This window comes from Myotis brandtii, unplaced genomic scaffold, assembly GCF_000412655.1.
Source record: "Myotis brandtii unplaced genomic scaffold, ASM41265v1 scaffold456, whole genome shotgun sequence".
Taxonomy (NCBI): domain Eukaryota; kingdom Metazoa; phylum Chordata; class Mammalia; order Chiroptera; family Vespertilionidae; genus Myotis; species Myotis brandtii.
This window is the reverse complement of record NW_005367431.1, coordinates 5,784,599-5,808,529: the sequence shown is the minus strand read 5'-3', so window position 1 is coordinate 5,808,529 and position 23,931 is coordinate 5,784,599. Positions and strand designations below refer to the sequence as shown.

General features: G+C 35.8%; 1 long non-coding RNA gene across 2 annotated transcripts; it reads right to left on the bottom strand.

Annotated features, from left to right (window-relative positions):
* Nucleotides 1-587: 587 nt before the first annotated feature.
* LOC106727643 lies at nucleotides 588-23,353 on the bottom strand. 2 transcript variants are annotated; one of them, XR_001363877.1, is made up of 3 exons: nucleotides 23,121-23,353; nucleotides 8,709-8,745; nucleotides 588-2,240 (listed from the first exon to the last, which is right to left on the bottom strand). It is a non-coding gene; the product is annotated as an uncharacterized LOC106727643 (long non-coding RNA). The 2 variants fall into 2 exon arrangements; XR_001363876.1 differs by lacking the exon at nucleotides 588-2,240 and adding an exon at nucleotides 7,106-7,979.
* Between the last annotated feature and the right edge of the window lie 578 nt (nucleotides 23,354-23,931).

Here is a 23,931-nt window from a genome sequence, read left to right as displayed (position 1 = left end):
TCAGATACATTGAGAAGCACTGATCTGGAAGAAATATGGTCAAAATTGTTTCTCCCATTAATTTCATTATTCATAGAATACCTTGATTTCACCAGATTTTTCATCACAATTGCTTAAGATATACAATCAACCACTGTTCATATTGATTTTATAGCATCTGATTTTTCTTTTAAAAATTTGCAGTTTTAGTACTGGGTGGCACCTTCATTAAGCTTAAGAGCAAAGCCATGGCATGCATATAATATCCTATATAATAAAGGGCTAATATGCAAATTTTCCCCTCGACCTGGAGTTCGATCAGGGGGTGGGGGCGGCCAGCCAACCACCCGCGGCCCCTCCTCCTGGCCAGCCCCCATCAGGGCGGGCTGGCCGGACCCCACCCATGCACAAATTCGCGCACCGGGCCTCTAGTATGTATGTATATGTGTGTGTGTGTGTGTATACATATATATTTTTAACCCTCAATAGTATTAGATATATAATAGATGTTATTTTAATTAAACCAGTTTTGAAGGGGCAGCAATAACATATAGAAGATGAACAAAGAAGATACACAACCAGATGGGAAATGAGACCAACAAAACCACTCAATTCATAAAACAGTTTATTAAAGGCCAAATGGGTTTACAGTACATAACAGGATGGAGTGGCAGGAGCCTTAAACTACACATACAACAGGAATCAAATTACCTACCTGAGGTTCTCAGAGCAGGTTTTTTTTTACTTCTGTAGTCTTATCTATTTTTTTAAAGAATCCTAGAAAAACTTTCAGCAGTCATATTTTCTCATCATTTAGAAGATAAAGAAAATGTACACATTCCAAAAAGAAAGAGGGGTGAACCAAAGGCACAATAGGTTCTGAGTATGAAATATAACCAAGAAGCTCTGCTTCTGTTCTGGTTTTTTAATTTTTCTGTGCATGTACTGTGCTGGGGGTTAGGAGTGTGGAATGTGGGAGGGGAAGTCATGACACAAAATGACTGGCTTAGAGCCAGTGTGAGAAAGGGAATTTTTGATTCTCTAAAAAATTTATTATTACATCTTTACTCTTTCTGTGCTATTTAAACTTTCCTTTTTAAAAAGTAGGCAAATTTTATTGAGAATTTGGGATGTTTTATGGGTACTCAGCCAGGTACTACATATAAGTATCCAAACTAAGAGTGCAGGCTCTGTAATCAGCTTGTCTTGGTTCAAATACTGGTCCCTAGACCATAGTTGCACAAATCTAGGCAAGATAATTAGCTTCTTTGCCTCAATGACGTAAAACAAATGGGCTAGCACTTATCGGACAGTTATAAGGATTTTTTAAAAATGTGTGTAAAAGAGCTTACAACAGTAGCTGGCACATAGAAAGTGTTTTGTAATTGTCTCTCACACACAAGTACACATGCGCAGAGATCTTTGAAATAGAATGTCATATTCAGATTAACATGCTAATTCTCCATTTGTGATGGAGAAATGAAATAGCCTCGTTTTATTCCATTTTCATTCCCTCACCTAGAATCTCATCTGTATTGTATGCTAGTCCATCTTTGTATTCCAGGGTCTGGCACAATATTTATTACATCAGTATGTAATAAACATAAAACAACTTAATCCTATAACTTAAAAATTACCTATCAACCCAATCAAGGTGATATTGAGACCTATATATCTCATAATTTTACTCTTACTTGACTGTGTAGAATGCAAATGTAACCTGGCAGAAACTTTGAAGCTTTTTAAAAGTTTTTCTATGGATATAATGAGGGATAAAATTAAAACTCAACTAAAGTAATTTTTAACAAAGGAATTGAGCACAAACCAACAAAAATTGGTACTTCATACACTGCAATGAAGGTTCTGAATGCTTCTGAATAGAGGGAAAGCTCCATGTTGGTTGGAACTCCACAATATTGAAAACCACACCTAATGGGGGCAAGACTTTCTGAAGTGCAGAATAAACAAGCTGCCCACCATTACTAATATGGAACAATTCGTTTTAATATACATAATAGTCTTTCTTCAAAAAGGACATCTCACTTACCTGAAATTTCCTAAAAACATTAAAGACAGATGTAAGGCTTAGCTGGTAATTTCCATGAACTCAGTTCTTTTCCTCTGACTGTAGTGGAGTTGACACGACAAAGCAGGTTTAGGAATGCTAGAAATGAATTCCTACTTGCCCTTGCATTCTTCATATTCATTTTCCCCAATATTTCTGCAATGGTTGGCTTCCATTTCAGCATCAGTCACGAAATCTTGAAGGTCAGACACAGTAAACAGGGAAGGACATAAAATTAAGTGATATGGGTGTAGCTTTGAGTCTCATAACTTTAATAGGGATGAGTCATACCTTAAAGTATGTGGAAATTGCATGTTCTGTCCCTTAGTGAAATTTAGCTTAGTTATGGCTAAAGGTATTAGTTTGCTATAGCCTAAAATTTTGTTTGTTCCTTTAATAAATGTTGAGTGAAAAATAATGTAATTCACATAAAAGCCAGGCAGAAGTTGATAAATAAAATAAAGTATGAGTCTGCATCCTTGATTTATTTGCAGTATAGTGTGTAAAAGAAAAAACCATTCTAATAAAGGAAATACAATATAATGGCAAATTTTAAAAAGTGATTTTCTAATTTGTCAGTCAAATTTGAAATACATATTACTTAAATCAAGAAAAAAGGAAGTGAACTGATCTGACTAGCATTAGTACAAACTATAAATTAAAAGATAAGGCTTGCCCTGGCCAAATGGTTGGAGCATTGTCTCACACCAAAAAGGTTGCAGGTCTGATTCCTGGTCAGGGCACATACCTAGGTTTGGGTTTCAAACCCCAGTCAGGGCACATTCAGGAGGCAACCAATTGATGTTTCTCTCTCTAAAAACAAACAAACAAAAAAACACACAATAAAAATATATCCTTGGGTTAAAAAAAAAAATAGGGCTTATTCCATTCAATTGCTTTCTTATAGGAAATTAGCATTAAAATTAAGTTAGTAAGAGAGAAGAAAAATATGGATTCAGGTGAAATTAAGAACCAGGAAATGTCTTTATGCTTTGAAAAATCATACACTTAAAGCCAAAGTTTCCTACATTTCAAATAGTTAGCAAACAAAACTATTTGCTTCCTATAAATCATTAAATAGGTTTGCTGTGCTCAGACACTGACACTTCAACACCTTTTGACACCCAAATGTGATAGAAGCAGAGTACAACTTTGAGAATGGAAATGAAAGTAGCTAGATGAGGGGAACTCTGAGGCTGTGAAAATTTTCTTTTTAGGGGAATAGAAGAAAAAACCATCGGTATGCCATAAGAGTTTGAGCATTCTGACCATATTATCAAGCAATTATCTTTGTTGAATGGTCCTGGATTCCAAATGACACATTCTTCCTCAATGTACCCACTCCATCACTGGGCTCAGCAGTCCACACTGGAGACCATTTAAAAATGTACTCTTTGCAATAATCATTATCTATCTTAGCAGCTAGAAAGGCAAAACAAAAGTTAGCGTATAAAACTACCTTTAGGGACTAGGGAAGAATACTAATTTATGAATGATGAACTAAATGACTATACACAAGTTTTTAGAAAGTATAATGAACACACCCAGTCCTGAGGTGTTTTTAAACACACACACACACACACACACACACATACACACACACACACACCTCACCCTAGCTCAGTTGGTTAGAGCATCGTCCTGATACACCAAGATTGCAGGTTCGATCCCCAATCAGGGCACATACAAGAACCAACCAATGAATGCATAAATAAGTAGAACAGCAAATCAATGTTTCTCTCTCCCCATAACATCAATAAATTAAAAAAATTTTAAATCTCAAAATGTCGCCCTAACCGGTTTGGCTCAGTGGACAGAGCGTCGGCCTGCGGACTCAAGGGTCCCAGGTTCAAGTCTGGTCAAGGGCATGTACCTTGGTTGTGGGTACATACCCAGTAGGGAGTGTGCAGGAGGCAGCTGATCGATGTTTCTCTCTCGTCAATGTTTCTAACTCTCTATCCCTCTCCCTTCCTCTTTGTAAAAAATCAATAAAATATATATTTTTTTAAAATCTCAAAATGTCTGTTTTTCAAAGTATGGTCAAAGTACCCTCTTTCCTCTCCAAAACTTATATTTTTTGGATTGACAGACATTCCATAAGTGTAAGGAATACAAAATAAAATTAGGTGTTCAGTAAAGAGGAAGGAGAGGCAGTGACCCTACTTATACAGCCCAAATAAATAACATTGAGCTAGATATGCCTTCCATTCCAGAAAAATCCATGGATGAAAATCAGACAAAGCAACTGCTCCTAATTCGATTCTAATAGCAAAAGGTAAAAGGGACTTATGTTCCCTACTCTTTACTTTATAAAGAAAATCAAAGCAAAATTCAGTTTAAGAAAGAAATGGAATTACTTTTTAGGATGACCTGGAAAAACAAAAAAAACAAAACACCACCACACCTGAGAAATTAAGTAAACTGAGATTGAGAACAAGCTGTGTGAATATTGTGCTCAGTGCTTTAGTTTGCAGTAAAAAGAAAAAAAAAACATTGAAAGGGAAGAAAACATGTTTAATTAAGTTTCTTTTCAAACCAAGACACTGCTTAAAGCTAATCAATGTAGCAAGAGCACTTGTGTTAAACTGGTATCTGTAAATCAGGCAAAAATAAAATAGTTTGTCATTGAGTTGATATGCATTATGGATTAGATTTGCTAAACTGAGACAGGAGTTTCCAACAACAGACTTTTGCCAACAGATATCCCGGTTCTTAGCATTTTGTTGTTTTAACAGCCAACAATTCTTAAGTTTCAAGGTTTGTATTTTGAAACTGATCGTTCTCCAGTCTTGTTATGAATTTTCATGGTAAATCTTACCTTCAAGGTCAGTTGTGACTCTTGTACTTTTAATGTTGGTACTTCAAATCCTGTCATCTAATCTAATCTAATCTAATCTAATCTAATCACAGCTTCACTGCTATCTCAACTGCCCCTATGGGCTCAAAGTGGATGGGGGGAGGGGGGCGTAGCGACGAAATTCTGAAAAATGTAATCATTATACCTGTTCTATTATACCAGTTGAAGAGACTAACCTCATGATCTGGAGAATTATTTTTTGCTTCTCTTTATACCTGGTTTATAAAGTTGACCACTGAAAATGAGAAAAAGCGAAGGTCCTAGAGCTAGTTCTCATAGCTATTTTCATCATTCATTTGAAGTAAACTTCAAGAGTATCAGCTATCCCATATATAATCTCTCATTCCAAAGTTAAATTACTTTGAGCTATTCATGTGTTCTTTCATGGTGTAAAAATAATCAAGGACAACATAATAGTGATATTCCTCTGGCCTACAACAAATTCAGGTACATTTTAAAGTATTTGCAAGGTTTTCTAAAATATAATTTCAAATGTATAAAGTGAGTGTCACATTATTTAAACCCAATATTCAGGGTCCCTGACTGAGGTGGGCTCAATAACCCACCTTTCAAAAAAAAAAAAAATTCACACTTGACTCACATTTTGAGTGCAGCCCCTGGCTTTGTCCCAATACTTCTGCTCAGTTCTGAACTTAGGGACAAAGCCAAAAGAAAACCTGAACCTGTAGGCCAAGCCTTAACACTGAGGCAAAATAGTCACCAACTTCAAAGAGATTGCAATCTCTCCCAATTTGGTGATACTGTGGACATAGTAGTAAAGGGTCAGATGTAAACTCTGTTCACAAAATTGAGATTTCTGCAGCCTCAGCTCATGCTAATGCAGTGGTTCTCAACCTGTGGGTCGCGACCCCTTTGGCGGTCGAACGACCCTTTCACAGGGGTCGCCTAAGACCATCTGCATATCAGATATTTACATTACGATTCATAACAGTAGCAACATTACAGTTATGAAGTAACAAAAATAATTTTATGGTCGGGTCACAACATGAGGAACTGTATTTAAAGGGCCAGAAGGTTGAGAACCACTGTGCTAATGCATTTAAAAGATTATAATAAAGTGTTAGGAGTATTTTAGTTGTGAAATGTGTATCAGGAGAATAAGGAGCCAGAAAAAAAATCTTGAGTATATAATTCCAATTTTTTTTTTTAACATATACTTTCATGATAACCTAAAAGCCATTCAAATGCCCGTCATGAAGCCTTATCCTTTCCATTGGCTGAAGATGGTGGTGATAAGATTCATTTTTATTTATAGATTTTTTTTCTTTTGAAGATGCTCTTGCCCTCAGACTGAATGCCATTTCTGCCACCTGGATACAGAGCATCTGCTGCAAATTTGCACCTCCTTCCAGGCTGGCTTCCCATTCTTCTCCAACTTCATGCTAAAAAATGAAACGCTTATTTCATGTTAGTTGTAACTGAGCCACACAGGAAACAAATCACACCGCAAATTACTTCTTTACATCACCTCCTGCCTCCCTAATGCCGACCCCACTAAATTCCCTGCAACCTCTTCTCTATTTTCTTTCTTTTTTTTTTTTTTGAGAAAAGTACCTTCCCTGTGTAATTCTCTTCTCCCAATATTTGTGAGCTTTCCCTGCTCATATATATGATTTTAGAGGGGGAGAAAGGGAGAGGAATAAAAACATCAATGAGAAAGACACATTGATCAGCTGCCTCCTGTACACCCCCCACTGGGATCGAGCCTGCAACCTGGGCATGTGCCCTAAAGAGAATCAAATCGGGGACCTCTTGGTTCATGGGTTATTACTCAACCACTGAGCAACACCAACCTGGCCGGCTCACTTCCTTAGGAAAAGACATTGAGCAAAGCTCCTGGAAATTTTTTGGGGAAAAATCAGTATCTAGAGGCAGATCTGCAGTAAAAGTAAATATTACTTTTCATATAAATGATCATCTAAAGCAGCGGTTCTCAACCTGTGGGTCGCGACCCCTTTGGGGGTCGAATGACCCTTTCACAGGGGTCGCCTAAGTCCATCGGAAAACACATACGAGTATATAACAACATATTGTTTGTGTGATTAATCACTATGCTTTAATTATGTTCAATCTGTAACAATGAAAATACATCCTGCATATCAGATATTTACATTACGATTCATAACAGTAGCAAAATTACAGTTATGAAGTAGCAACGAAAATAATTTTATGGTTGGGGGTCACCACAACATGAGGAACTGTATTAAAGGGTCGCGGCATTAGGAAGGTTGAGAACCACTGATCTAAAGGGTCTTATTAGAGAGGCTGCAAACAGTTTATTTGATTAGCATCCTCTTCCTTACCTTCTTGCCTTTGGTTCCAAGAGTGAACCTTAGAAGCCATGGTCACTGGCAGATTGTGAGGGACAATGAATGGAGTTTACTTTTGAGAAGGTGACTCCCCCTTCCTCTTAGGTAGATGTGGCACAGTAACGAGAGCTGCTGTGGTTTCATGAGCCAAAGGAGATAAACTTCTAACCCAACATCAAAGAAAAAATATATCCCAAATGTACCATGAGATTTTTTTCATTATTAAATTATTCAGTGGATTAATGGTTCTACCTGATACCTTGGGTAAATTACCAATCTGATCTTGGCTAAATTAGTTTACTACAAAGGAGACGTAAAAGTAGAATTTTTAAAAATATATTCTTTTTCTACATTGCCATCAGAGCCCGTTTTTAAAGATTGACTATCAAAACAAAGTAAAAAGAGAGAACATATATTATGTATATGCAGAAACTTGTGTTCTCACTCACGCTGCAGAAAAGAACATAGTCTTTTTCAGTCATTCACTACCAAGTTCTACTCCAAGTAAATGAAGTTTAAGCAAACTTTAGCTCCAAGTAAAAAAAACACTGCAAAATCTAGTTTGCAGAGAATGTTTGTTTGACAGAAAAATTAGTGTTAACATTTTTGATGTCACTAAATTAACTTTAAAAATTAAAAATGAGTGGCATATCTTGCTTCTCTATTAAAATGAAGACTTTTTAAAGCAACTTTATGAAGCAAATAAAGGAATACATCACCTCCAAGGTTTTCTGGTCTTCTACAGCTTCTAGTCATAGAAAAGAATTTATAAGGACATGCAATACTTAACTTGGCACACCAAGCTCAGATACGTGGCAGACTCAGATATGTGATAGACATGATATGGGGTTTATATCCAATGAGGGTGAGAAAACATTTGGGACAAAGCAGTAGTAAGGCCTGATTCTGATAAATGTAAAATGTATTTTAGCCCTGGCCAGTGGTTCAGTTGGTTGGGCATCATCCTGTACACCAAAAGGCTGCCAGTTTGGTTCCCAGTTGTGGGCTCAATCACCAGTAGAGGGCGTATAGGAGGCAGCCAATCAATGTTTCCTATCACATCGATGTTTCTCTCCCTCTCCTTTCCTCTAAAATAAAAAATATCAATAAAAATATTTTAAAATAAATCAATTTTAAATAAGTAAAGTGTGCTTTAGGTTAGTATTTGCAATTCACTTTACAATTAAGTAATTCAAATCCTACATAAAATTTCACACAGAAGGAAAATACTTATAAGTCCTCAGTATTTCCTAAAACAATAACATAATAAAACCACCTTTTTTGACTTTAAGGATTAAGAGACTTAATGCTATGCTTATAAACTTAAATAGAAGCAAAATATTCATAATTGTTTTGGCAAAACCTATACCACTTAATTTGTTTTGTAAATAATTTTCAGAGTGAATATGGCAAGTATGCAACTAAAGAGATTTGATAAACTTAATGTTAGAAAATGTTTCATATTATATTTTTTTACCTATATCCTTCTTCAAGTCTGAATACTCCAATATATGCTAGTGAGAAAAAAAAATCAAAATTAGCATTAGCACAAGGGTTTTTAGTTAATACTACAAATAGAACCATCAGGAAAAAAGGCCAGAATAAAAAACCTCAAAAATGTGACTGAATGAGAAACCCTTGAGACATACAAAACCAAACCGTATTACTTACCAAACCTCTACACCATCTCCTAATAAATATCCAGAAAAAAAAATGTGGGAGATCTAAAATGTATCATAAATGAGCAGAGACAGAACACTTTAATAGCCCTCTGCCTTACTGATGTAATTCAAAATCAAATTTTGACATGATATATATAGGTCAATGAAGTATAATTATTTTGACATCTTTTATAAAATTTCTAAACTGATGACTAAATCTCCCGTTTTCTGCTCCTAAGGATAGGAAAATCCTTTAAAAAGGAAGAGTCCAGCTCAGGCCAGTGTTCTCGGTAGTTAGTGTTGGCCCTTACCATTGAGGGCCAACACTAAGGAAAGGCTGGGGATTAGATTCCTGGCTCCATGCCCCAGGTCGGAGTGCATACAGGAGGCAACCAGTTGATGTGTCTCTCTCACATTGATGTTTCTCTCTCTCTGAGAAGCAATGGGAAAAATATCCTCAGATGAGGGTTAACAAAACAACAACAAAGGAATAGTAAAAAAAACGAAAAACAAAAAGACAAGAAAGAAACACACAAAAAAGTATGGGAGGAGAAATTCAACACATAATGTGGCATAGCGGGAGGTTGAGGGAAGAGGGAAAACACAAAAACAAAAACAAAACAAAAATCTCTTTTCTACAATACTCGGGCTCTATTTTTTAATAGAAGGATTTATAAAGCATTCCTGCATCTGTCTCTTCATCTATACAATGAAGTTGTAGCATTTTAAACAGCACTCGACATAGTAAACGCTTAACAAATGCTATAAGCATTAAACACAGAGCATATATTGAGTTAAATATTTTTTATTGGCTATTATTTTTACTTTTGCAAGGGCAAAAGCAGGGATCTTTCTCAAGGGCAAGCTGAATGGCTGAAATTTGAGTCCAGATTACGACATTACATCTAATGATACTTAACTTTCAGAACAGCTTAAGGTAAATTCTTTGAAATGCTGTCTTTACATAGAAGTAACTGACCCAAATGTAAGTTGGTACTTCTCTGCATGCCTAGAATATTACTTTTTTTTGGTTAATCTTCACCAGAGGATATTTTTCCCCATTGGAAGGGAGGCAGAGAGAGAAAAAAACAAAACATCAATGTGAGAGACGCATCTACTGGTTGCCTATGGCATGTGCCCAGACTACAGGTGGAGAGCGAACTGCAACCTAGGTAGGTGCACTTGACCAGAAATCAAACCCACTAACCCTTGATTGTGCAGGCCAATGCTCTAACCACTGACTGATGCTGGCCAGGGCAGAAATATTACTATTAATATTAGAAAGATATGGAAAGCAGTATGTATGCCATTATATACAGGGAGGGACAAAAGTAGGTTTACAGTTGTTTGAATGGAAACTAATACAAGAATGCAAGAATGAATTCTGTGTTTTGCATACACACAACTGTAAACCTACTTTTGTACCACCCTGTATAAAGTGCATCTGCATGCTAAATGATGTGTGACTCGAGTTTGCTGTACAAAATGGCCAGGTTAGCTCTGGCTGCTGTGGCTCAGATGGTTGGAGTATCGTCCTGTTGCACCAGAAGGCTGCTGGTTGTATTCCCGGTCAAGGCACATGCCTAGGTTATGGGTTTGATCCCATTTGGGAGGCAACCAATTGGTTTCTCATAGCAATGTTTCTTTCTCTCTCTTTCCCCATTCCTTCTCTCTAAAATCAATAAAAACATTTTAAAAAGTGACCAGGTTATGCTTAACAAGTATAAAACCAACTTCTTTTATCCCTTTCACCCACAAAACTAAAGCTTTTATATATCTAAAGAAGCAAACATAACCAAAAAATGTGAAAAATAGTCTATGATGCTAAGAGCAGAGCAATAGAAGCATACAATAGCAAATTATATATACAAATTTAAGCCTTATATTCTAAAATCAACCTTTTGTTCTTTTTAGCTTGTAACCCAGAATTCCCCTTAAGAAAATGCTTTGACTCTAGCTCAAAAAGCTAAATATGTATTCCTAGATAAGGATAAAAATGGAGAAAAGTAGTTAGTTCTAATATCTGTTTTATTACAAACTAGTTGTACAACCTTGGCTGTCACTCAACCTTTCTGGGTCTGTTTTTCCTTTGGTAAAATAGGATTTCTACTACTTAAGTGGTTACTATGAATATTAAAGAATATAAAACACCTAGCTTCATGTGGCTGGCACACAGTAGAAGCTCAATACATGGGGGATTGGACTACATCAAGTCAAGTCAAGCCTTTTGCCCTGGCCAGTGTGGCTCAGTTGGCTGGGAATCATCCTGTACACTGAAAGGTTGTCAGTTCAATTCCAGGTTTCGGGATCAATCCTGGGTAGGGGGCATGTAGTATGAGGCAGCCAACTGATGTTTCTCTCTCTCTCCCCCTAAAAAATCAATTTAAAAATATGTATCAAGAAGCCTTTCTTTTGTATTTTAACTTCCCCTGGAAGAGAAAGCTAGAACACAGAATTCATAAGGCAGCAGGTCTAACAGGCTCTGACTAAGGGAGTTTACCATCATAATTACAGTAAAAGAACTTTTGAAACAATTTCACCCACAGTATGAATTGGACTTTCATATCAGTAACATAGACAGACATACACCACACAAACATTATAGTGGTACCTTTGTTTTCAAAAATAGGACAGCATGTATCCACCTGTGTAATTTTTAGGCCAGAACTGGCCAAGTAGGTTGTTTTTTTCTGTTTAGTTTGTATACTCTCATTAAGTGGGCTTTTGACAACTGTGAAACAAGAGATTGCTCTGCAACAGTCCAAAGCAGAGAATCTTCTCAAGTTCCCTTTGTGTCACTAGCTGCAGCCTCAAAACCTGACTACAAACTCTCATATCCAAATGAGTAATTCTGACCCTCCTGCATTTTCTACTTACAGATTTTATTAGCCACAGCACCTGAATATGGTTCAGTACAATTTTGTGTCAAACTGCCACTTAAGTAATTCCAAACACTCCTTGAGGTGGGTCACTGATTAAAGTCTAGAAATCATTTTATACATAGCAATTTTACCATGCATACATTCCTGTTATTTCATGATGTCACATTCCAATCATGTCTATTAGGAAAATGGACTAATCTTCCAAAGTAACAGCTAGGAAGTAATGGGTTAAAGCAAGGTGAATAAAGGCAGTATAACTTTCCAAAGCCTCACAATTAAGGTTTAAATACAATCACAGTCAGATTGGGAAAAGAAAGAAAAGGTGTGGAAGATACCAGGCAAGTATATGAAATCTCAAATTTCAAGAATCTAGATTTGACATTAAGATGTAATAAGAACGTTGGTGTCTGTGTGATAATTATTATAGCAATTGTATAGGACAAATATAAAAGAGATTAGGTAGGAAAATTGGAAGAGAGTTTTAATAATCTAAGAGTTGACTTGTAAGGCATACAGCAACATTTCCTAACCTGTACATCTTGGATTGGGAGACACATCAAGTTAATTTCAGTACCTAGAACATCATCTAGAATAAAGGTGGCTAAAACTGTCTAAATCTGAATGTTAATGCTGTTGTAATAAGATATAATTCACTTAAAAAGTATTGCTGAATTTCTAACATCTTTTAATGTAAGTTTTTCAATCAATTTAAGTACTAAAAGTTCAGCAGTTTTATACTGGTTCCAAGTCATTCATTAAGATTAGGAATTGCCACCCTAAAATAGATTAATGACTAGAGAAATTAAGGAGGAAACGACATAGAAAAAAATCGTATGACTTAATTAACAGAAAATCCAACAGAAATACTAAGACTGCAACCTGTAGGATTAAGAGATGCTCCCAAAACACCTAATTTTTTCATAGCTATGTCTATAAGGTTTTGTTCCCTTTGCCAGACGTTCCCGCTATTTCTCCCCAGTGCCAGAAATAGATGTATGCACTAAACCTTTGTTAAATGAACACATGCTGGTAACTGATTTTTAATATTATTAAGTTTCATGTGATCTGGAGGCCCATAAAATTAGAGCAAAATACTAGAGTCAGAAATATGATTTGGGAGGATATAAAACCCAGTAACCCTAATAGTGGTTGAAATTCCTAGAGGGATAAAAGACTTGGGAAAGGGGTGTCACAGGGGACTAGGAAATACAGAATTGTAAATCAAACAGAGCCAGAGAAGCTAGAAGTTTTGAAGGTTTACTCAATTGTGTCAAAAATAACAAAAAGATCAAGAACATCAGGAGAAAAAAGGCAATCAAATGACTTGAAGATCATTGCAACCACTAGCATACTGAACAACAATTAAAATGCTTTCCAATTAAGAATCTTCTAGGCAAAACAGCTAGATGGAACCCCAAAGCTACTGAGGACATCTTGGTTTGGAATGCTGAAATTGGTCTTGGTGCTGAGTATAACCAGAGCCGGCCTGACTTTGATTAATACCTTCCAGGCCACTAAGGCAGGCCCAGTTCTGATATTGTTCAACTGTTCATTCACCAACTGTGTGTATGTGTGTGTGCACACAGAGTTAACAGGCAATCAGTATGCCATTCAAGTTTGCTTATGCATACTATGTTTCTTTCTCCAGGAATTCAAGTTGAGTGAAAAACTCTCAGGAAATACTAATAAGTTCTGGTTCTGCTCTATCTTTATTCTATGACCCTAGCCTATGTAAAACATGTGAGTAATGAAATAAGATAGAAACAGCAACACTCCACTTCTAAAACATATACAAAGATAATAAAGAGTAATCATAAAAGTGTAAAAAAGAGATAAATCAACACTACACAAAGCTAGGGGTATATATGCATCCAGCATATTTCAAGACCTTCCATTAGCTACTTCAAAGACATAAAACAAAGCCAGTGAAGGTACAAAACAAGGCAGCTAAGAAGTATTTACAAAAATGAAATGGTTTTTACCTTTAAAGAGTAAGAACTCCAATCTGGAAAGAAAATTAGACAATAAAACTGAATTCCGTGTAAAATCATAATGGTTGCAGGTAAACTACCACAGCCTGGCTCCATTTTATTAAGTCATTTAAAAGAAATCCTGAAACACACTAACTAGATGTTTTAAGACCAGTAAAAGGAAATCTCAAATCACAACATGCAAACTTGTGACAAATACCACAAGTACAAAAAAAGAGTAATTTGAAGAAGTGTAAACAGGTTTAAGAAGGGCATTGTTCATTTAACAGAGGCTACACTGATAGCACATTTCTATACAAAAGGGAAGTCTAAGCTATTCAGAGGCTATCATTAATCTTCCTATTACAAAACGATCCTTCTGCTCTTATTTCTCTAAAACTAGTTCTTAGCCCCACCAATAGTTGTAAGCTCGGAAACTACTAGTCTAACCAAACAGTTAGTAATAAACCAGTTATCCAGTATTTCAAAGATGCCTAATGTCATGTACCTGATAAGACGGCATAGAGCAAGTAAAATCCAGAAGGCAGTAGAGAGGTGGCTAAATATGAGCTCTGGTATCACACCCACCCAGGTTTAATACCAGATTTGCCACTTCTAGTTAGGAGGCCTTGAACCAAAGTATCTGTATCTTGGTTTCCACATTTGCATGTATTCCACGGAGTTAGTAAATACGTTTAAATACCTTAAGGCAATGACATCCCATTGGAAATACTATTAGTTCTCCCATCAAATTAGACTGAAATTAAAACCAGTTCAACATGTTAACCTCAGTTCTTCTCTTGCTGACCAAAAGTTCCAACTGGCAGTTATAGGCCTTCAAACTTTTCTTTAGGAAAGCAGACTGCCAGGTGCAGCACCTCATTTGGATGTGCCTGGTCTTGGAAGCTTGACTACTCTACATTCTCCTACAAATGGACCCTGAGAGCTTGTTTGGAGGTTCTAGCAGAGGAGCGCAGCTACTCGTATACTCTTGATTGAAGACCTATCCTCTGGAGGAAGGTTGTCCTCTTTGACTGAGGGTGCAGCTTTGGGAGAGAGGCATCCGGATTGGTAAGGGGACACCCGCCTAGCCAGCCGGATCAGTCAAATCAACCCTGGCGATCAATGGGGTGACAGATGCTGCAGCTCGATGGCCCTCACATCTTAAAACTTTTTAAAAAAGAAAATGTTCATGGATATAAAACAATACAAATGAAGGCATGAAAGGCTAGCCACTTGGTTAAAACATGTATTTTTTTAAAAATATATTTTGATTTTTTTACAGAGAGGAAGGGAGAGGGATAGAGAGTTAGAAACATCGATGAGAGAGAAACATCAATCAGCTGCCTCCTGCACACCCCCTACTGGGGAGGTGCCCGCAACCAAGGTACATGCCCTTGACTGGAATCGAACCTGGGACCTTTCAGTCCGCAGGCCGACGCTCTATCCACAGAGCCAAACTGGTTACGGCAAAACATGTATTCTTGTGAGACACGTAGTCCTGGGATTTGTGGGGTTTTTTTTGAAGAGCTATTGCCATCCATCTTTCCTTTCTAAATTATACCAGCAGTTTACTCCTATCAAAAATATTAACGTCCTATGACAATGCTGACAAAAAATGTAATATCAGACACTAACCAGTTTTGTAAGACATAATGGAAAATGAAATGGCTTGGACTCATAAGAAATTTTTATGAGGTATAGGGAATGGAGAAAAAAGTTATGTTTAGTAAATCTATTCCATTTGAATAAAGCAACATGTGTATGTCAGGGAGGGAAAAAATGTTTTAAAAAACTGCTCATTAATCCAACCTTACCTGGGGGTTTCTCAGTAAAGGCTTAAAGTTTTCAGTAATGAAAAAATAGACAAAAATATAAGGAAACCTATCTTGACATTTGTTCTTTTAGATGCATAGTCACTCAACCTTCATTTTTTTAAATATTTTCTTTAACTTAAATTTGAACTGCGTGAAAATTATCAAAATCAAGATATATATACATATATACCCATCCAGTGTACACTAAACTTAATTTTAGTTAGTTAAGAAAATAATAGAGTTTATATTTTATAAACTCGTTTGCTCTCTAGAAGTAATCTAAATCATACATATTAGTCATGTATTCTGATTATAACTGAGTATTTTATTAGGAGCCAGAACACTTTTCAAACGCCCAATGGTGTTTCTAGAAGTTGGTTTTGATGCTTATCATTACTATTTATAAATCTTTAAGGATAATGATCATAATTTACTAATTGTGTATTTCTAACTCCTGAAACATAAATCACTCCATGGTTGTGAAATTAAGAAATGACATATAAATCCTTGGTGTTAGGTATGGACTAAATGTAACCTTTCCAATAAGTAGCTGGCTTTTAGCTATCTAAATTTGGTTAATGATGTACAAGATCAATCATTTTAATGATATTCCTTCCTAAGTATTAACAGGTTGATCAAGATATTATTGTACTTTCTGAAAAGAAACAAAGTTAACTGCTTTTTTAAAAAATATGTTTTATTGATTTTCTACAGAGAGGAAGGGAGAGGGATAGAGAGTTAGAAACATCGATGAGAGAGAAACATTGATCAGCTGCCTCCTGCACGCCCCCCCCCCGGGGGGGGGATGTGCCCGCAACCAAGGTACGTGCCCTTGACCGGAATCGAACCTGGGACCCTTGAGTCCACAGGCCGACACTCTATCCACTGAGCCAAACCAGTTCTGGCAGTTAACTGCTTTTATAACACTTCTCAAGGACAAAACCCAGGATGGGAGTTTTCGGTAATTCCTACTATCATACTGAAAGCTCACACTGGACAAATAAACTAGCAACTGTCATAAACATTTATCATTGCTTTTCCAAATTACAATATAAATACTAAAACTGCTATACAAATGTTGTTTAAAAGAGCAATAGTGACTTTTTAGGAAGTATTGGCTAGTCATATTAATGTAATATTTCACATCATTAATAATCTCCAATTAGGTCACGGTTTGATTCCCGCTAAGGGCACATGCCTGGGTTTCGGGCTCAATCCCCAGTAGGGGTCACACAAGAGGCAGCTGATCAATGATTTTCTCTCATCACTGATGTTTCTATTTCTCTCTCCTTTACTCTCTGAAATAAATAAAAGTATATTTTTAGCCTGGCCAGCGTGATTGAGCGTCAACCTATGAACCATGAGGTCAAGGTTCAATTCCCGGTCATGGCACATGCCGGGACTGTGGGCTTGATCCCCAGTGTGGGGCGTGTGGGAGGCAGCTAATCGATGATTCTGTCTCATCATTGATGTTTCTCTCTCTTTCTCCCTCTCCTTTCCTCTCTGAAACCAATAAAAATATATTTTAAAATATGTGGTTTTCTTAAAAAATAATCTCTATCTGGCAAACATTTAGTCGACACAGAACAAAACCAACCTTGTGAAAAGTTTATTAAGGAGATAGCCTAGTTTTCTTAGAGCCAGACTAACTGATCAGTTATAGAACCAAAGAAATGACTTGAGAGCTTAGGCATGGTAAATAGTAAGCCTTCAGCTTCTCCCTAATATGTGTCACATTATTGTCACAGTGACCTTAAATTCAGAACTGGTGAGTAATGAGAATTCCTGATTCTACTTTGAAATGCCCACTATTGTAAGCAATGGACCAAATTACACAGAATTCTAGAAGCAAGATATTACAATCCTTAAGAATAGGCTTTTAACAAAAATACTGATATTTGTTGACATATACTTTTTACTGTACAGCTCAATTTTTATGAAATAGAGCAGAAAATACCTTGAGTAATCTAAAGCATTATTTTATTTTTAAAGAATGTCTCAAGACCACCTTTCTTTCTGTCTCAGGGAAAATAACACTTTCTCTAAGAGTGCATAAGGAGAGTGGGTTCTTCATACGCCCAAGTTTATGGCTAAACATAATGGCTTCTTTATGTGTAATTCTGCATCTTGCGCGCGCGTGCGCACACACACGCACACTCACTCAGGTCTGATAAGTGAAACTCTTCTACTATATCCTTGAAACATGTAGAAGAGCTGAAATCAAATATTAAATGATAGAGAAGGCTTAACAAACCAACACCTTAAAAAATGCTTCAACACTAATATAGACAGAACTCAGAAATGAAGATAAATTTGAGTTTTGTGAATAAAATATGTGGAATTAAAATTTTTAAATTTTTAAGTCATTTGGAACGTGGCACCCCTTTCCAAATCAAGTATAGGCTTACTTGGTATATTAAAAAAAAGGCTGTCTTAAGAGACCAAAATTCAATATTTGGGCCTACATTTTTATAAACGAACAATGAAAGAAAAACAAATGACAATTGAACTATCAATGTAACACACAAAAAAACACTTTAATTTAGAACAAAACTATTCTACTCTAAATTCAAATTAGGTTGGCTTTATTTCAGGCATAACAAAGAGCTTTAAAGTAAACATAAAATTTAACATTTAATTCTAACCTCGTATTAATTAGGCCTATTTCTAATCCAATAATTGAGAGTGTACATATACTTGAGGCAGAACAGGTTTTAAAGTCTGGTTTTGCCACTTTATAGATATTATATAACAAATGACTTAACTCAATTTCTGAGTTCTTCATATGTAAAATAGGGACAATACCACCTACCTTACAGGATTGATGATTACACAATACACAGAATGTAAAGCAGTTCCTTATCACAGTGCCTGGTACAGAGGACTCACAGCATAGTTAGTATATGTATTAACCTACCATTGGCAAACAGTAGAGCATATGTTTTCCATACTTCATCTATATTTTTATTTTTCAAATTTAAAGTTTTAGAATGGGAAATCAGATGGTTTATCAGTTATCAGGGACTACCTTCTAGCTCTTTTATATAAAAATGGATATACCTGCTATTTCTATTCTTCAATACTTCCCATCTTTTTATCTTTGTTATTTTTAAGTTATTTAATGATATTCTTCCTTAATGTGCTCTAATTAATGAATATTAACTTTTTTTGCAAAGAGATTTCAAAAAAACAAACAAAAAAACCCCACATGGGTATTTTTAGTAACCTACTAACTTTTTGAGCTTGCAGTAGCTATTTTTATCTTTTATGACTTTTGTTGTAATTTGTTTTCTGATCCAATGCCTAAGTAAACATGCCGTGACGTTTCCTCAGTGACCTGAATTTGGGCTTTTTCCTTCCTACTGTTATTTTCCACCAATTCCCTAAAACTGTTAAAGCCTGTTTTTCTAAATTTCATTTTCTTGCAGATTATGCTCCTACCCTTTCCTTGGGATCCTAAACACTAGTAACCTTTGAGGTGGCCTTTACCAAAATTTTAAAAACCTTCATCTAGATCCGACTACCTTGATCTGTACCTTTTCTACTAAGGTCTACTTTCTGAAATTCCCCCCAAACGTGAAATAATCAACCTATAACCTAGTCATGAACATTGCTATCACTAGGAGCTTGTGGGAAATGCAGGCTCTTGCCTCACCTCAAATTATTTGAATCAGAATCTTTTCTTTAAAACAGAATCTCCCAGAAGTTATTTCAAAATTATTTTGATAAATGCAATATAGATGGTCTCATTTAGATCCCCCCACCCCTATTTTGGAAAGTCAAATAGAAATGACATTACAACTAACAAACATAATACCTATATTACTCTTCATGATTTAAAAAGTTCAATAACAATACTTATTGTTGGTTGTAGATCAAATTGTACATAACTTATAGTCAAATACGATTAATCTGGTAAGGTTCTACTTCTTAACAGGAAGCATGAAAAGTTTCAGTATGACAAGACAATATTAACCATGTAGTTAAATAAAAAACTGTTCTTGCCCTGGCCAATTTGGAATGTGGACCAAGGGTCAGGGGTTCGCTTATCAGTAAAGGGCACATACCTCGGTTGCAGGTTCGATCCCGGCCTGGGTTGAGAGTATCCGGGAGGCAACCAGTCCATGTGTAGACACATTGATGTTTCTCTCCACCCCCCACCCCAGCTCCGCCCCACCCCTTCCACTCTCTCTAAAGATCAATGGAAAAAATATCCTCAGGTGAAGATTAAAGAAACAAACAAAAAAAAAAAACCCCAACTCTTCTTGTTTATATTAGTTTTTTAAGAAAATGTCTATACATGATCATGATTTCAGTAATAAATTTCAAGTCTAAATGAATAGAAATGTGATTTTCATAGCTATAGGCAAAAGATATTCCCTTATGTGAATATAATGCACCTCACAGGAAAATACCTAGTAAAATCTTACTTCTAAAAATTAACTAAGTAAATTCAGGGCTTTAGGTAGAGCAAAAACACACCAATAGAGCCCAAGTTTAAAATCTTTGTCAGAAGCAAGCCCCCTTTATTTTTGGAAAAAATACACCACAAATCTGTGAGCTGCTCCATCTCCAGCTCTACCAACACCTAAAGATGCCCAAGTTTAGATTTCTGTTAGAATATTCCTTCCTGTCTCAGTGAGTGACCTTTGATTTGGGGACAACAGGAAAATAACAAAAACAGTAAACTCTTTCTGGAAAATACTGGCCTATGCAAGTATTTTGTCTACTCTTATTTTAAAACAATAATCACTTTTTCTTCTCCATAGCTCTCTTTTATTTAACAGTCTTCATTCAAAAAAACAAGTAGACTATGTTATTACCCCTTGTGAAGAGTTCCTTTAATTTGCTTATAAGTCATTAGGTTCCTATCACTTTCCTCCTTAATCTTTGTTGTTATTTGGTACAGTCTGCAAAGAAATGAGCACATTACTTCAAGTAGATTTCCATTCTAAATTGCAGGACTTCTACTCTTTAGACTCTAAAGTTTAGAGTAAGCAGTGGTCGGCAAACTGCGGCTCGCAAGCCACATGCGGCTCTTTGGCCCCTTGAGTGTGGCTCTTCCACAAAATACCGATTTCTGCGCACGGGCCACGAAGTTTCAATCTCACTGTATGTGCGCGGCCGCACGTGGTATTTTGTGGAAGAGCCACACTCAAGGGGCCAAAGAGCCACATGTGGCTTGCGAGCCGCGGTTTGCTGACCACGGGACTAAAGGAACTAAGAACACCCCAAGGAAAAGAAGTAAAAACAAAAGCTTCTGTATTAGATCTATCTTCAGGAGAATGGGAATCAGAATGAAAAGAGAAACCTTCATAAAATTTACTGTAAGAAACAAAGAGGGGGCTCTCTCTATATGGTACTTCTTATACATTGAAGTTATTACCTGCCTAGTGCATTCAAACACAGCCTTCCTCAAATATTCCTTTATCACCTCCTTCACTTGCTGGCATGTCATGTCAATTGGTCAAGAACACTGGGGCAATAAAATGGTTACTGAAAGCATCATACAAATGTTTCCCTCTGCCCACCTCTGTATGTTTTCTATGATCATTTCTAATGTGGAAATGCCACAGTTTCATCAGAAAAATGTTATTGGCAGCCTGCCATGCCAAAGCCAACATCCCTATCGGTAGACCCAGCTCTAAACTCTAATAAAGCTATTTCCTGACACTTTAATAAACCCCCTTGATGTCAGTCCTTTTAGTCCTATTTCTTTACTGCCTTTCATGGAACAGGTGCCCAAATGAGTACTAAATCTGAAGATAGGAAATCCATTTGACTTCAAATGTCTCAATTACAGAACTACTGAATATGATTTGTATAATGGAACCCATCACACACCACCCAAAATCACCAACACAACATTTTGAACATGTTAAATTTTATTAAAAATATTTAACATTGTACAAATATTCCAATACAGTTATGGTACCTGAATGCTGTACCAAAAGCATAATTTTTATTAAGCTGCTGATTAAATGTTCTTATAAATGTTTCTATTTTAATATTCTCGTGTTACTGTAATGTTTGCAGGAGCTTTCGGCTCAATTATAGAAATAGCCTTGTAATATAGTGCTAAACATCGTAATAGGCATCATTCAAGTACAGATGAACAGGCTACAGAAGTCCCTTTTGTCCAAATGACAAATCAAGATAGGATGTTCATGGGATCCTGACAAAGTTACTACATAAAATGAAAGCCCTTATTTATATTTGAGGAATGTATGTTTTCCCCCATAATGCTTCATTCTTTTCTGGTCCTATGAAATGTATTTTGTTGTTAGTGTATAAAGCACAAAAATTTGCAATGCATTTTCGTTAACTTCTATGAACTGCTCAGAATTACTTGAGTGTTCCTACTACTTACTATAAAACTTCCCAAGAGCACATTAAGTGCAATCTTAAAGTTTTATACTCTGATCTTTTCTACCACTGATACATGTATAAAATGTGCCAGAAGAGAACAAGTACCTTAACATAAGGACACAATCACTAAAATTCTTCAAGTATTTCACTGCAGTGATGTTCAGCTAGTCTACAACAAGCTTAGAGATAGGGGTTTACATTCATGACACCAACTAGCACATGTTTAACACCTAGGAGATTCTTCCTGGACTGATACACCCAACCAACAAAGAAGGCGTAAGAATAGTGAGGAGGTTCTTCAGGCATGAAAATCCAAAATTATTTTCAATCAGTGCTTATGTTATATTACATTTTTAGATGGTATGGTCAGAAATGCCTATTCAATTTAATTTCCTCAATTTATACTTTACCATCATGGAATCCTCTAATGAGTATGAAAGACTTTAATCTTTAACACTAATCTAAAAATTGACTCTTAATTCTACCAATATCTACTAATCCTACCAGCTTTCCTGAGTTTCAGATGAAACACAAGTTGCTGATTAATTTGTGTTTCGCTATGTTCAATGACCTAATAATTTACCTATGTATTTTCCTCTTAACAAAAAGTTGTTATAGCAAATGTATCTTTATACTGAATCAACTACTGTTTTTCAAATTGCTAAAACTTTTAAGTTTCATTTTACAATATTAAGGTTTCTTTTGGAGGATTTAAAAAAAATTACTTCTCTTAGTGTTTAACACCTCCATTCTATCAACATCGTCCTATTTTTACTAATATTAGTTTGCAATAAACATCCCTTAAGATGCATTATATGCTAATATACCAAATAAAAATGTAAATGTAATGAAGATAGTGGATTGTTTGAAATCACAGTAAAATAAAGCAAATTTATTGTCTCACCAAGAGACATTATTTAGAATCCATCTTATAAAGTGTCTATTCTGATCACTTAAAATAATACCCTGAGTATTTCATTTATTCATACTGTAGGCCTTTCCTGCTCATCTACCAATTTGAGAATAAAGAGCATGAAGTACTTATTATATGTTCCTATTAAGAACAAAATTATTTAAAGTCTTATTTTTCTATAAGGCCAACATAAATGCCCACTTATAGGATATGGGCATTCTCCCACACTTAATGCCCCACTACTAATAAAAAAAAATAGGAAAAAAAAAGTTCTTACCAACAATTCCACTGGTTATCGTCCCCAGCGAACCCCACCTAGCAAGTCGACATCATGACATGTCAGGTCAGGGCAGCCTCAACCTCGCTTCCCTGATAGTCAGGTGATAAAAGGAAGGAGTTAAAACAGGAAAAGTATACTTGCAGATTTCTGGATAATATCTGAAAATGATTAAAAAACAAAAACAAAACAAAAAACCCAGAGCTTCTGGTAACCTCTAAATAAAATATATATATATATGTATACACATTTTAAAAGAAAACTTTTCTATAAAGATTAACAGTAACTACTTCAAATTAAAAATTATATTTAAATTACTGGCCCATACTTTAAGTATGCAATATTTTTAAAACTTGGTGTTTAAATCTCAAAGATAAGAACTAATCAACGAACTTCTATGCAAAAGTAAACATGACTGGTTGACGGATTTGTCAATCTGGATTCTCTAGTCAGTTATCCACTCCACTTGCTTACTCTGAACAACTAAGTTAACAGAAGCTCTCATTCTTAGAGGAACATAAACACACTTATAAATCCAGTGCACTCTTTCTATAAGGCTTTTTCATAGCTCCTCAGTTAAGAGATCCACATACTAAAGGACATCACTAGTATTACTATTTCTTCCACATTACTTTGATTGATTATAATGGATAGCTCAGTATAATAAAATTATCTTTGGAAAATCAAAACAGCAAATTTTAACATAATTAGGAGTCTTTAAAATTGACAATAGCCTTATAGCAAGTATTTACTGGAAGGGTTTGGTTTTACAAATAATACACAATTAATAAAACATAGGTATGATTATCCA